The 14522-nt window shown below is 46.0% G+C and overlaps 1 protein-coding gene across 1 annotated transcript in view; it reads left to right on the top strand.

The window, feature by feature from the left end:
* The first annotated feature begins 5825 nt into the window (after positions 1–5825).
* The window catches only part of LOC147697903 (toll-like receptor 8), a 72581-nt gene continuing 63884 nt past the window's right edge, over positions 5826–14522 (top strand). The window contains exon 1 of the mRNA XM_086934573.1: positions 5826–5998. The gene's annotated coding sequence lies outside the window, so the exon portion shown is untranslated. The remainder of the gene's footprint in view (positions 5999–14522) is intronic.

The raw sequence follows: 14522 nt of genomic DNA, 5'->3' as shown, positions 1-14522 counted from the left end.
TCACCCTGTGATTGTCAGAGTGAGGTGCCAACATCAAAAACCCTTGCCCTCTACAGTTATCTGTGAGACTCCGTGCAACAGAATACCTATTTGTAGGCTTCAATTTAGAGTAAGAACAATTCACATCTGAATCACTATCGACCTTAACATTTGCTTTCCACAATAAATATATCAGACCCAGTGCCCTTATCAGAATATATTTCATAAACAAATCAGGCCTGTTACCATGATCTCTGGCTTACCACCATGATCAACTCAGTCTTGCTGCATCAAGTATAAAGTTTGCCACAAACAAAAAAGTGCAATACATGCAGTCCTTTTAGTGGAAGCACAGAGTTCGGCCCAATGAAATTCTGCCTCAGGGAGACGAACATGTGAGTGATACCTAATTCCTCTCTCTTCTTTTTGTTGATCACATCAGGTCTGTGGTAGTTACACCTCAAGATAGACCTAAAAATCTATGTAGGTTAATGACTGCCCTCTTCCTATCTGTGCTGCTGCCAGAGAAAATCACTGTTAATTAGGCTGTAAATTATCTGGTTATGTAAGACACTTTGATAGCATTACAATGTAATATCTGAGCTCCTGAAAGTTCAAGCTCTGGTGGGTGGATACATAATAAATATGATCACAGCTGCATGGAGGGCAAGCACAAAACGTCTGCCGAATTAAAACATGAATTCCTTGCTCTAAACGTGAGGGCGGAGCCAAAACAATTCTCCGGGTCATTCTCAAATAGTTGTCTGGGGACACCTGCTGTAAAGCCAGACGATAAAAATGGCCACCGCAGCATCATGACGCACACGTGCACATGCATAACAATGCATATACATTTGTCATCGCACTGGGTCAGCAATTTAGTTTTTTCGGCTGCTAATAAAGTGACGCACTTTCGGTTCACTATATAGAATTTCATTGAATACATTAAAATCACTCACACTTCTTACAGTAGCAGGGGCGTAGCTAGAGCTTGTGGCGCCTGGGGCTATCCCTCAGGTTGCCGCCCCTGGCATCCGCAGCCCTGTGATTGTGTGAGCTTAAGTCTCGGACTCGAATTTTGAATCTCACCTCACTGTCAAATTTTGGGACCAAATATTTCTCACATGTATCATTTGAATGCTAGTTTTACATTGGCCTATTAACTAGTGCAAGTAAGTGTTAACTATCTGAACTCGCAGTTGTAGAGGGCTGCGCACAGCACCCCGGGGTCACTCGCTTAATTATACTGGTGTGATTTTTTTTTTTTAATACTTTAAAATATTTGTCAACCTGCCAGACTGTGTGTCGCACAGGCTCTCCCGAGGCTTGCCTGGCAATCATGCTATTATGCACATGCTCTCTATGGCGGCCGGTGTCCTTAAGTCAGCTGACACTATGAATTTATGGTATAGGCCTGAGGCAATTGAGATCTGTGTTAGGGGCCCTCACACCCTGTTATAGTCTGGGCACAGGTCCCATGTGACAGAGTGAGTAGCATGGATTTTAGTGATTCTTCTCTCCTGGTGTATTATTTGAGCTCTCTCTAAACAGCTGCAATGCCACATGTTCACAGACCGGTGCTCTCATCAGCGTGCGTCGTGACTGTCACTCGAGACAGACTACTTTGACACTCACCGGGATCTGAAGGTGGGGTGTTGGATTTAGGGGTCTTTCGACACTTGCTGTGCTGTAGGCTTTAAACAGCAATACCGGATGGACTGAATACCCGACTGTAGACCAAGCTGCTTCTGAGCCAAGGGCAGAAAACAAAATGTCCTGTTTGAAGTTTTGTCTGGTGTATTTACACTTGGTGTGTAACTTGTCAGTCGCACTAGAGATCTAGAGATATTTATGCCAGTTCATCAGGGCAGGCTCTGGTGATGCTCATGCCACTACTATTCTGAATGCGTCTTGTGCATCATATCTACTTGCCAACAGTCACTATGATACAAGGATTGCTTCTGTGTGTATACAGAACATGTGGAGAGTTATTTATTGGTGCCCTACCACTGACCTCTTTCTCTGTAGATACCTTTACTACAACCCTCCAAAAGTGCAACTTCATCTCTTCGTAGGCCCTCCCCCTCATGACCTCCTCCTCAGACTCCCTCACTACCACCCTCCACCAGTGCCCCTCATCTCTCTGTATCTACCACCATCCCCCATGTCCTCGTCCTCGGATTCCCTCACTACCACCTTCCAACAGCGCCCCTCCTCTCTCCAAAGGCCCTCCTCCTCATGACCTCCTCCTTGGATTCCCTCATTGCCACCCTCCACTAGTGCCCCTCATCGCCCATTTGCCCAGCCACCCCATGACCTCCTCCTTGAATTCCCTCACAGCCACCCTCTACGAGTGCCCTTCATCGCTCCGTAGCCCATCCCCCCCATGGCCTCCTCCTTGGATTCCCTCACTGCCCCCCTCTAACAGTGCCCCTCATCAAAGCTACATTCATAGATGATGTGGTAGATAGTAGCACACGCTACATTATGAAAGGAAATAATTTATTCTGTGTTTATATGGCCTACAGAAGTACCATAAGGTCCACTCGAGATAAAAAGTATCTGTCAGGGATCTTGTCCCTGTAATCCCGAAGTTCTCCTGCCAAATTTTTCTCCAACGCCTGCCTTTGTTGGCGTATACAGGGCTGTACATTTTGTTTCACAAAGTACTTGTCCAGAGGGCAAAAGTAACTGAAATATACTTGTTAGGAAATCTGCTTGTCCCACATACTACCTAAATCAATCAGATGGTCGGAACAAACATTAATATTTTTTGTATTTATTTTTTAAGTTTTAGCCCCAGAATTCTGCTGGTATAGAGATCATACTATCAGTGCTCTTCTAGTGTGGAGCTAGTACACTGAAATTGGAACCTGTGATACAAAGGTTACATGTAGATTCATGCAATGTGCACGTTACCCACTTATGCAGTACGATGACTCCAAACTTTGATCAATAAATCACATAAAATCGCTTGTTTGGGAGCATTAACCTATTCAGCTTTCTCAGTGTGATTCTAACATGGGACCTTCAGGAAAAGACAGTGATCTTTGCATAGTTTTGTAATTTAAATCTGTGAACCTGCATGCTAAACGTGCATCTCGGCAGCATGTTATTAGCCCACTGAACTGCCTGTATCTGTAAACTTCAGACTACAGTAATAACTCTGTGATGGACACATTCTAAGTGGCATCTCAGTCACTTTTTATCCAGCAGCATTCAGATTAAATGCTCATTCTTTTCCTTCTTTCTGCCCCTCTTTCTTGTCCTTTGGTTTATGGTTTCTCCTTCCCTTCCTATCCTATATTTTTAATGATCTGTTTTTTAAATTTTCTTTTCCTCTTTTGTTTTTATGAGATTACTGTTTTAATGTATCCTCCCGTTTCTCCTCTTTTATGCCCCCTTACTATCTTTTCTCTAATTTCCCCTTTCACTTATATTTTGTCTCGCATTCTTGGGGTGGGTGCTGCTGCAGTGAAGAGCGGAGTCTTCAAAGAGCAGCTATTGTTTTCAGATCGTAAAGATCTTTGTAGCGCAGAGACCATAACGCGCTGGAGAACCGACACAGATTTTCAATTCGGCACTTACATGCAAGCCTCCCACACACACATGCTCAAACACTGCAGCCAATGAAAGATCCTGCAGAGAGACACACGTAAACACCACCCTTAAAAGACAGACATTGCAGAGGTGTACCATGTAAGCAAGGCTGGCTGCCGGCAGATTCAGTCCGTGAGTTACAGTGGGTCCCGGCCACGGCAATTTGAATTTGCCGCCCGGGTCCGGCCCGCCTCCAGTGATAGGCGTGCTGGCATTCGCTCACGAGAGGTGAGCGCGTAACCGTGGTTGTGGAGTGCGTGACTCGCGCGAAGGCTGGCCAATCATAATTCCCAGGGCCGCCGCCGTCATTGGTAGCGCTTTCGCGCGCTACCAGATGGCCCTGGGACTGGATCAGATCCGATTTTTTAATAACACAAACGGGGTAAGACGACCGGACGCGCAGGCTGCGTATTTACAAGGTGGGCTCTTAACACGGGGGCTGCGCGGCACTGGTGGCCTTTATAATTAATTTTATTATAGAATTTAAGTGTCCCCAAATAAATTATAAATGCCGCCGCCAGTGCCGCGCGGCCCCCGTGTAAAGAGCAAGTGCACCTTGTAAATGCCACCGCCCCTAAAATTGTGACGCCTGGGCGGACCGCCCCCCTCTCTCCCCCTAGCTACGCGGCTGCTGCCACCCCAGTTCAGACATGGCTATATGCAAATCAGTCTGACCCTGTGCCTCATGGGAACAGTCCAGCCCGAACTGCCAAGCCATGTCTTCTCTGGACCGGAAACAAGCTTCCGAGGACCGTTTTCTGGCATTCCAGCCGTCTTCAGCCCGGCTTGCTTGAATCCAGTGGCAAAGTTAGCAAGGGACTCACTTCTGAGCATACCCTGCCACACTTATGGCGGCCAAAAGCGGTACAAACAGACTCTACACTGGCTACCCTTGCATAAAAGGATCCTGTTTAAGATCTTGCTAACTTCTTTTAGAGCCCTCAATAAGACAGGCCCGAGATATCTTGTGAGACGTTTTACTCGCTATGATCCCCCAAGATGCCTGAGGTCGTCAGGCGGTAATCTAATCAACATCCCTAGATTTAAGCTTAAAACCAAAGGAGGAAGGACTTTTCCAGTACTGGCTTCCAAGGCCTGGAATGCCATGCCCAAGGACCTCAGACTCCTTGTACAGGAAAACGCCTTCAGGAAGCATTATAAAACCTGGATTTTCAGTCTGTCAGATGGTTTTGTAATGGCTGCCATTTAGATCTTATAATTTGGTTTGTACACATGTTCAGCACCAGGATGCTCCTTTCGGAGCGACAGTCAGCGCTTTAGAAATACCCTATACAAATACAAATACAAATATATACGAACCATTCCGAAATAGAAGCATCACGTTCAGTTGACGGGATAAAGCTTTTAAGCGGTGTGACAATACACAGATATGCCGCAGTGTGCTTCACGGAGCATGCCCTGTACCCAGACACACAAGGTACAGGGCTATATTTATGGTAAAGTAACACAATGTAGGACAGCAAGTCACTTTGAACCGCTGCACTGCATTACAAAGAAAAGGCAGGAATGCACCGTATTTAAAAGAATACATCGCATTCCTGCCTTTATCCCTGTACTAGTGCCATTTTGGCTGCCTAGGGCCAACGCTGACACCCTTGTGTTAAATGTAGGATTGTTTTAGTGCAGGATGGGGCACCTTGTAGGAAAAGATTGATCGGATGGGCTCCAGTGAATATCAACAAACATATGTTTACGGACATAAATGCCATTTACTTTCGAATCCTGCCTCTTCAAATTAACTGCAGAACATCACAGCATTGGTAGCAGCAGAACTGGATTTTCAACTGTGCCCAACTAACAATGCCACACACAGATAAAACCTGTTTTATCAGTTGCCAAGTCCATTTCATTTATTAGGCTCGCTGCTGAGAGGGCCAGCCATTGTTGAATCTGTTCATCTGAAGAATGTAGATGATTATGTCAACTGTGGCTCACTTGGAACTGGCCCCAATCCAGATCTTTTTGTATCTTTTAATGTCCTCAAGCAGAAATGCTTCACTGTAAGTTTCGAGAACAGAAAAAACAAAGCTATCCGTGTTATGTAACTTGTAATAATCACTTTGCATCCCCGCTGACATAGGGCAGATTTAAAACAATGACCCAGAGGGGAAAAAGACTGAAACAATTTGCCAAACCACCGAGCCAGCCAATCCAATGTACATAAATCCACTGTACTGCCACGTAATTTCTTGCATGGCTGTGCTGCACACTGTATTACATAACAGTAGGCAGGCCCGCACACCCGTCCATCTCGTTTTCCCACAAACATAACCATAGCCAGATAGAGTTCCACTTCCTTCTAAAGAGGCCGCACGCTAGGAGCTGTTTACTTTCTCTGTGGCCTGGCGCTGCTCGCTGCTGGATTTTCAGTCATTCGTACCGACTCTTCGGCTGGCGGGTGAGTGACTTTGTTCTTTCTTTATGATTTTACAGCCCCAGAAAATGAATGAAAAAAGATGAAATGTGCGCAGATGCAGTGACGTAGCTTTCAATGAAGCAGCAGGCGCAGTGGCACTGGGGACAAATTCCTGTCCTTTGTCGCAGTTTCTTCTAGAGACATGGTGGCCCATTGGCTCTGCTGGCTTTGGGTACCATTGCCTCTTGCTGCGCAGATGCAGATTCAAAATCGGATATCTAGCACTGGAATAGGCTGCTTAACTAAAAAAATAAGTGCATGGGCTTCTTCACTGGTTAAGTTGATGAATACTAAAGCTGCCAAGCCTTGGTTACATCGCAGGCCTCTTTCTTCCAGCACCCTACACGAAATCTCTCTTTATCTCACTTTTTCAGTTTTTCCCCATCTCTGCTTTCTTCTATTTTTATGCCCTTTTATTTCTCCTTCGTTCTCTCCTTTCTGTCATTCGCTCTTTTCCTGCGAGTCAAAATGGGACCTTGAAATATAAGTCCCGGTTCCCAAAAGTGAATTCTGTGCCCACTACCTGAAACCACCTGCACGAATTAAGCCCTGAAGGTCTAGGCTTTCGTGGGAGCCAGGTTCTCCAAATTATTAGTGAACCCATACCGGGAAATATGTGCTACTTTGAGGTCAGTTTTCAAGCAGCACCTTGGGGTGTGCTTAGATTTCTTAATAATCCGGTATAAATAAACCACTAACAAATCACCCCTAAGGGTCTCTAGGCGCTGGGGGATATCGGGAAGGTTAAGTGAGCTATTGCCCAGAATCACATAATGCTGGGCTGAGTTGGGGGGATCGAACCGTGAGCCCCATGCTCCAGGGTCAGCTTCCGTGTCCGGCTCTCTCACACTGGTCCCACAAACCAAGGTAACCAAGATGTGTGTATCAACCATTATATGTGAATCTCATTAACTGAATATTGCTGAAGATGTTTCATCTTTTTCATGTAATTGTCATATATTAAAGCGAGTCATGGGGCATTTGTGCAGCTCTCCATACTGGAGTTTCAGAAATGTGTGACCATGCTTTGTTTTCATTAGGGCTCTGAAGTGTTCTCTTGATTCTGTGAGTGCTGTACAAAATGACACATTAAGTAGCTATTTTGGCAAAAAATCCTTTATATAAGTAAGCATATACAATTTATGTTCCACATAATAGGGTTGTTTTCAGTAAAACAGTGATGTTTTGAACATGTTTCTTTGAAGTGATTGCGATAATGTTCTGATAAACATCAGAGATGGCTTCTAGCTGCAGCCAGGTGTGAACCTCCCCAAATAAACACATTTTTGGCTTGGTAGTTGGGTCTGGGTGCCCATAGTCGGCTCTGGTATGTCTTTTTGGGGTTTTCTTGTCATCCTGATTTCACAAAGGCATTTTAAGTTGTTCATTTTTTTGGATGAGAAACTTAGATACATATAGAGACTAGTTTATCAAAAAAGTTGCACATTTCAAAGACATTGGCAGTAGTAGGCTTGGAAAGCTACTCTAGTCCCAGGTTTAAGGCATACTATTGGCAATCACACACCCTAAAGGTCAGAGGACAAATGATTGCAAATAGTCTAACCCCTGGTAATCAGTCAGGGCAACATTCAAAGCCATGGTTTTTTACCCACTGTGCCAGTCTAGACAGAGGGCCTGAGTTAGGCTTTGGCAGGCGGAATAAAGGTAGACAGAGTGGCAGAGGACTTTACTACGTTTACTCCTCCCACCAAATTTAGAGAAGTAGGGCGACCCTGCAGACATCTCTATACATTGGCAAGAACCGCCTACATTCCAATTCATGTCATTGTAGGAAAAGTTTGACAGATGGCTCCTTCAAACAAGACAGCTGTCCGTCAAACTTCTCCAAAGTTTTTATTTTTCAAAAACAAAGTCCCAAAGAGGTAATTTGTTTTTGAAATCATTAAAAAACTAATGACCCCTTCACCCTGGGAGTTCTCAAATGTTGAGGGGTAATTCTTTTTTACTGTCCTTCACCACCAGGATACACCTGCCAGTGACTGACAGTAAAAAGCTACTGATGTTAACCGGCAAGCAACGTGGACCAGGTGCACGCCTCACCATTGTGGAGGGAGGCGCATACATAAGACACTAAAATATGGGGTTGTGCAAAGATGGAGGCATCTGAGGAAGGCAGGTCGCCGAAACGCGTTATGCCCGAATCCATTAATAAAGCTCTTTGAATCCCCGCTGTGTCCCTTATCTCTCGATGGGAGGAGAATCGTTTGGTATACATATATATATATATATATATATATATATATATATATATATATATATATATATATATTACCTACTGGCTATCGCCAGTAGGTATATATAGTTAGGATTAATTCCCTATGGGATTTTTGAAAATTCTATGTCTAATAACTTTGGTGTTTGTGGACGGAATCGGCTGAAATTTTCAGGAAAATGGCACATTTTGTTTCTGAGCAGCCCCTGAAAATTTGGTGGGGTTTCGTCAAGGGGGGGCTGAGAAAAAAGGGGGGTCCCAAAACGCGTTTTTTCCATTCATTTTTCCATAGGGCGGTTGGACTCACTTTTAGCTCGAACGGCTGAATGGATTTGCACGAAACTTGGCAAAATTGTAGGGACTGTTAGCCCGATGTGCCTTTGCTAGGTCTCAATATATGTGCTCCAGTAGTTTTTGAGAAATTAACGTTCAAACCAAGATATATATCTGTAACAGCGCTCTGGGCAGCGATCCGGTCCGCTTACTTTTCGCTTATCGGAACTTTGCGCGCAGAAAGCTGATTGGCTCTCCGGTGTCTGTCAACATTCTAAACAGTCCGGAGCGGCCGCCATCTTGTCTCTCGGTAGGATCGAGAGAGAAGAAGAGGTGGAAAACGAAAGGGGAATTTAATGAAAGGGGGCAAGGTATCCCCCTCTTGACCCCCTAGGAATGTTGTTGGGGTTATTAAAGGGTCCCGTGGGGAAAATAAAAAAAAAATGATTTTTCACGGTAGAAGCACGGCCGCGAACTGGTAGCGAAACGGGAATTCGCCATTTTGTGCTTCGTTAATTAAATTACTAGTTATAAGTGGGTGCGGGAGACGTATCCTAATCCCCTATGTTTCCTGAGGGTGGCTGAGGAGGCTGATATATGTTGATACATCTCTTCCAGCGGCTGTGCGTGAGCTTTTTTTTTTTTTGCTGCGTGACAGTCCAGAGCGGCCGCCATCTTGTCTCTCGGTAGGATCGAGAGAGAAGAAAAGGTGAAAAACTAAGGGGGAATTTAATGAAAGGGGGCAAGGTATCCCCCTCTTGACCCCCTAGGAATGTTGTTGGGGTTATTAAAGGGTCCCGTGGGGAAAATAAAAAAAAAATGATTTTTCACGGTAGAAGCGCTTCACGGGCCGCGAACTGGGCCGCAAACTGGTAGCGAAACGGGAATTCGCCATTTTGTGCTTCGTTAATTAAAGTACTAGGTATAAGGGGGTGCGGGAGACGTATCCTAATCCCCTATGTTTCCTGAGGGTGGCTGAGGAGGCTCATATATGTTGATACATCTCTTCCAGCGGCTGTGCGTGAGCTTTTTTTTATTTTGCTGCGTGACAGTCCGGAGCGGCCGCCATCTTGTCTCTCGGTAGGATCGAGAGAGAAGAAGAGGTGAAAAACTAAGGGGGAATTTAATGAAAGGGGGCAAGGTATCCCCCTCTTGACTCCCTAGGAATGTTGTTGGGGTTATTAAAGGGTCCCGTGGGAAAAAGAAAAAAAATATGACTTTTTAACGGTAGAAGCGCTTCACGGGCCGCGAACTGGGCCGCAAACTGGTAGCGAAACGGGAATTCGCCATTTTGTGCTTCGTTAATTAAATTACTAGGTATAAGGGGGTGCGGGAGACGTATCCTAATTCCCTATGTTTCCTGAGGGTGGCTGAGGAGGCTGATATATGTTGATACATCTCTTCCAGCGGCTGCGCCATCTTGCCTTTTTTCCAATGCCACAATTTTGTCGTGCACGGCAGCCATTTTAGATGCCAGGCTGGTCCCAGGCTATCACCTACCCCTGCGGATGTAGTTTATGGCCCCAGCTGTAGAGAATTCAGACATGCCAACTCTCCTGATTCAGGCGTGTGACTACTGATTTCAGTGCTAGTCTCCCGCCTCCCGATTTCTGCAAGCAAAAACCCGGGGGCATATTACGAACAACTAGCGATAATTTTTGTTTCTAACTTGTTTAGAGACAAAAATTATCGCCGCACATCGGCGATTTTTATCGCAGATAAACCTTGCTATTATCGCAGAAAAGTCAGCGATATTCATGTATTATCGAGCAAATGCTCTTAGCCATGTTATCCACCTCCCATTGGATAACATGGCTAAGAACTGCTCAGGGCAGGTGTTAGATTTTGGAGATATTCGCGCTTAGCGCGAATATCTCCAAAAGTTGGTAATAGGAGATAGCGATGTTAGCGACTGTTTCCAGTCGCTAACATCTTGGCACGCCCACTTTGCATGTCATTAGTGATAAGTATCACTGACATGCAAAGCGGGGCTCAAGATGGTCGCTATCTCCTTTTAGCTGTCACTAACTGGTGTTAGCGACAGCTTGGTAATAGGGAGATAATTTTATCTCCGCTTTCATGGCTTTTAAAGCCAAAAAAGCGGAGATAAACCCCCTTGATAATATGCCCCACGATTCCTTGGGGGTTTCAGCTGACAGGGCTTGGTATTGTGTTATATGGTAATTTTTCCAGGAAACGTCAGAGGGTCGATGCAGGGGTTCTAGAAGAGGTGATAAACCATTTAAGCCTCATGAACAAGCGCATGGTCTTTTAAAGATTTGTGAAGTACTCGGGGCGGCGGTGTGTGTGTGCCCTCTTTTAGGAGCGGGCGGGGGGGCACTGCCAGCAACTTGCCAGGTCAGGTAGTGTTCAACACGTGCATCACCCTTTCTCTGTCTGCTATTGCGCTCCATGCTTCGGAAAGGTAAGAAAAAGAACGTGCATTTGAGTTTGAAATGTCCGATCCTGCAGCAGCACACTTCCAAAGCCCACACATGACAATAACCCGATTCAAGGCCCCATTCACCCGTTTATAAAAAAATAGATAACACTCCAACAAAGTAAGATTATAAAACTTTATTAACTATTAACTATAACGAACGGAACAAAAACTAAAAACATTTAAACATTTTTCAACACAAAAAGCAACAATGGTTAGAAGCTGTCTTTTGTGCGAATAGTCCCAAGGCAGCACAACGTGCAGAGTTCTGGACGGCACCCAGGTGATGTCGCCTGGGTGCCGCACTGGTTTTGGGATCCTACAATGCAGCACAGAAAAACAGCGTGGGGCGTCCCGGGTGGTGCGGGGGGAGGCCTCGTCAGTAGCGGTCTGTTGTGCGAATAGTCCCAAGGCAGCAGAACGCGTTGAGATGTTGATGGGACTGTGTCCAGTGTCACATGGCTGACACAACATGTACGACAGGCACCCAGGTGATGTCCAGTAAACTGCCGCACTGGTTTTGGTATCCTACAATGCTGCTCCGAAAATTGGCGTGCGGCGGCCCGGGGGTGGGGGAGGCGGCGTGAACGGGCCTTCCCAGGTGGCGGCCATCTAGCTGAGTTGCGCACGCTCTTGCGGCTACAGCGTCTCGCTCACCATGTTGTTGAGTTGCTCCCACTCTTGCAGTGCAGCGATAGCCGGCTGCCACATGGCTCTTAAAATGGCGGACGGCTCCTCGGTTTTGGGCCCGGTCCACTGAAATGGCCCTGGGACACCTTGGAACTCGGACGCTTGCCTGCTAGGGCTTGGGCTCCATTCTCGAAAAGCGTCCCCTCAGCCGTGAAGATTCTACAAAAGTCTTGGGGGCCCCCCGACTCCCGCAGGCTTCCGGTGGGGAGCGGCTGCCATGATTGCTCGTGGAATGACCACGACGGAGCCACGAGATGGTGGTGCTCTCATGCTGACGCCAGCTTCAGTCTGAATGATCCAGAAACAAGGTGGGGCTTTCATCGTTTGGGAAAAAAAAATGTTCTAAACCAATGAAAAGTGTTATTTTTAGGTCATATGACCAAGCCTTCCATCTTTAGGAAACCAAAAGTAAAATGAACCAATGAAAAGTTTTATAAACAAGTCACATGACCTGTTATGCGGCATAGGGCTACAAAAAGCGTAGAAAATCCGTTGGCACGTGAGGCGGCATCAGTAGCGGACCGATGTGCGAATAGGCCGAAGGCAGCACAACGCGCCGAGATCCGGATGGCACCGAGGTGGTGTCCAGCAAATTGCCGCACTGGTGTGGCCATCCTACAATGCTGCGCCGAAAGACGGCGTGTCCAGCTGAATTGCGGTCACTGTTGCGGTACAGTGACTCGAACGCGCCGAGATCCGGATGGCACCGAGGTGGTGTCCAGCAAATTGCCGCACTGGTGTGGCCATCCTACAATGCTGCGCCGAAAGACGGCGTGTCCAGCTGAATTGCGGTCACTGTTGCGGTACAGTGACTCGAACGCGCCGAGATCCGGATGGCACCGAGGTGGTGTCCAGCAAATTGCCGCACTGGTGTGGCCATCCTACAATGCTGCGCCGAAAGACGGCGTGTCCAGCTGAGTTCCGGTCACTCTTCCGGCACAGTGACTCGAACGCGCCGAGATCCGGATGGCACCGAGGTGGTGTCCAGCAAGTGGCCGCACTGGTGTGGCCATCCTACAATGCTGCGCCGAAAGTCGGCGTGGGGTGCCCCGTTGGCTTATGAGGTGATGTCAGTAGTGGACTGATGTGTGAATAGGACGGAACCAGCACAAGGCGCCAAGATCCGAATGGCAAGTCCTGGATGTTGAGTGCCTCAGTTGAGATTTCTGAGCAGTGCTTGTAGGACTGTCTGAAGCTTATTTGCACCTGCTGCAGCTTCACTATTGCCCTGATGTGGCCAAAGGTGGCACATGACATAGGCGGCCGGCTCCCGAGGTCCGGCGGAACTTTTTGCCTTTTCCTTTCTGCTTCTTTTCCTACAATCCGTTTCATCTGAAGACACGACCAGGTCCCTGAATGTGTGCAGGGGGACGCTATTGATTGAATGAAAATGGCGGCTTGACACAAAGCTGACTCAAGCGTTACTGTTGATGCTATACAGACAAAAATTGGTTTTCAGTTTGTACATTCTTCAGGTTTTTTTTTTCCATCCAAGTCTGATTGAGAGTTTGTAGAAAAATGGCTTCAGATTTTCCACATACTACTCTTCAACATTCTTCCTAAATGTAACAATGTGAAACTCACTAGGACAATGGCTGTTTCTGTTTCCTTTCAAAATGCTGCCAACAATATTTTCTGAATGGAAGACATCATCTTGTAGCATAAAGGGACGAAAGGGGTTCTGGTCTGGCCGATGGTTGGTGGAGACATTTTGACTATATCTTGGACCTGCCCGGCCTCGCCCAAAATGGCGCCGGTATAAATGGGACTCGTAACTCCTTGCCCGCAAATGTATATCTAGAAAATGTTATTGTAAGTGGCCGCGTCGTATTTTAATTACAAAATGTACGTCCACTGATTCCGCAACTGTTAGACACCTTTGTTCTTGCAACCTAATGGCCCGCTCGTTACGTTCTTCTACAGTGTAAATGTCTCCTCACATATACGATTTCAGTTTGCTCCGTGGCCGGCCCACGTGGTTATAGGCCCGTATTTGTATACTGACATTTTCACAATAAAGGTTTTTAAAACAAAACACGGTAGTAGTATTTACATTTGTAAAGTTTTTACTTTTAGTGACTGTTTTCGAATCTGTAAAAGGCAAGTGAAATAAAGCAGTCCAATTACATGACGGATAAAAGGTATAATATGTAGGAACGCAGTAAAGATAAATGCTTAATAGCAGTTGTGTTTTTCATGTCTGCAATATAAAGTGATCGATAAGAATCTGATAATCAGGCGTATCGGCGACTAAGATAGCAGGCCGAATCTCTTTTACTCAACGGCTCCGTCATGGAAGGAAGAAACGCCCTTTTTCTCGAAAAAGGAATATATTTTACTTGCAAGACAGTTGTAGATTTTCCGGGAAAGTACATTAGCCTGGAATATTATAACATATGTTTGAAAAAAAAATATTGTTCGAAAACAATAAAAAGCGTAATTTTTAGGTCATATGACCAAGCTTTTCATCATTAAATTAACAAAAGTAAAATGAACCAATGAAAAGTTTTATTAACAAGTCACATGTCCTGTTATGCTTACGTTGCGCGCTGCGCGCCGCGCCGCGGATCACTTCCGGGTGCGGTAACGCGGCGTGTCATATAACGCATTACGCGACAACGTAGGTCAAGAATATAGTCAAAATGTCTCCACCAACCAGCGTTCGGAACACAACTCCTTTCAGCAGTCCAAAAAGTTCTGTTAAATGACAACAGAGGGGACAGGCAACAAGAACCATCAGTCAAAGAGGGGAGGGCAAGTTCTTCTCTTCCGGGTCATGTTGGGGCGCTACCGGAACTGATCGAATTGGTAGTCTACAGTGTTTCTGGATGTTTCAGACTAAAGCTGGCGTCAGCATGAGACCACTACCA

The sequence above is a fragment of the Lissotriton vulgaris genome, chromosome 8 (assembly GCF_964263255.1).
Source record: "Lissotriton vulgaris chromosome 8, aLisVul1.2, whole genome shotgun sequence".
NCBI classification, from domain to species: Eukaryota; Metazoa; Chordata; class Amphibia; order Caudata; family Salamandridae; genus Lissotriton; species Lissotriton vulgaris.
This window is presented reverse-complemented; position numbering and strand designations above follow the sequence as displayed.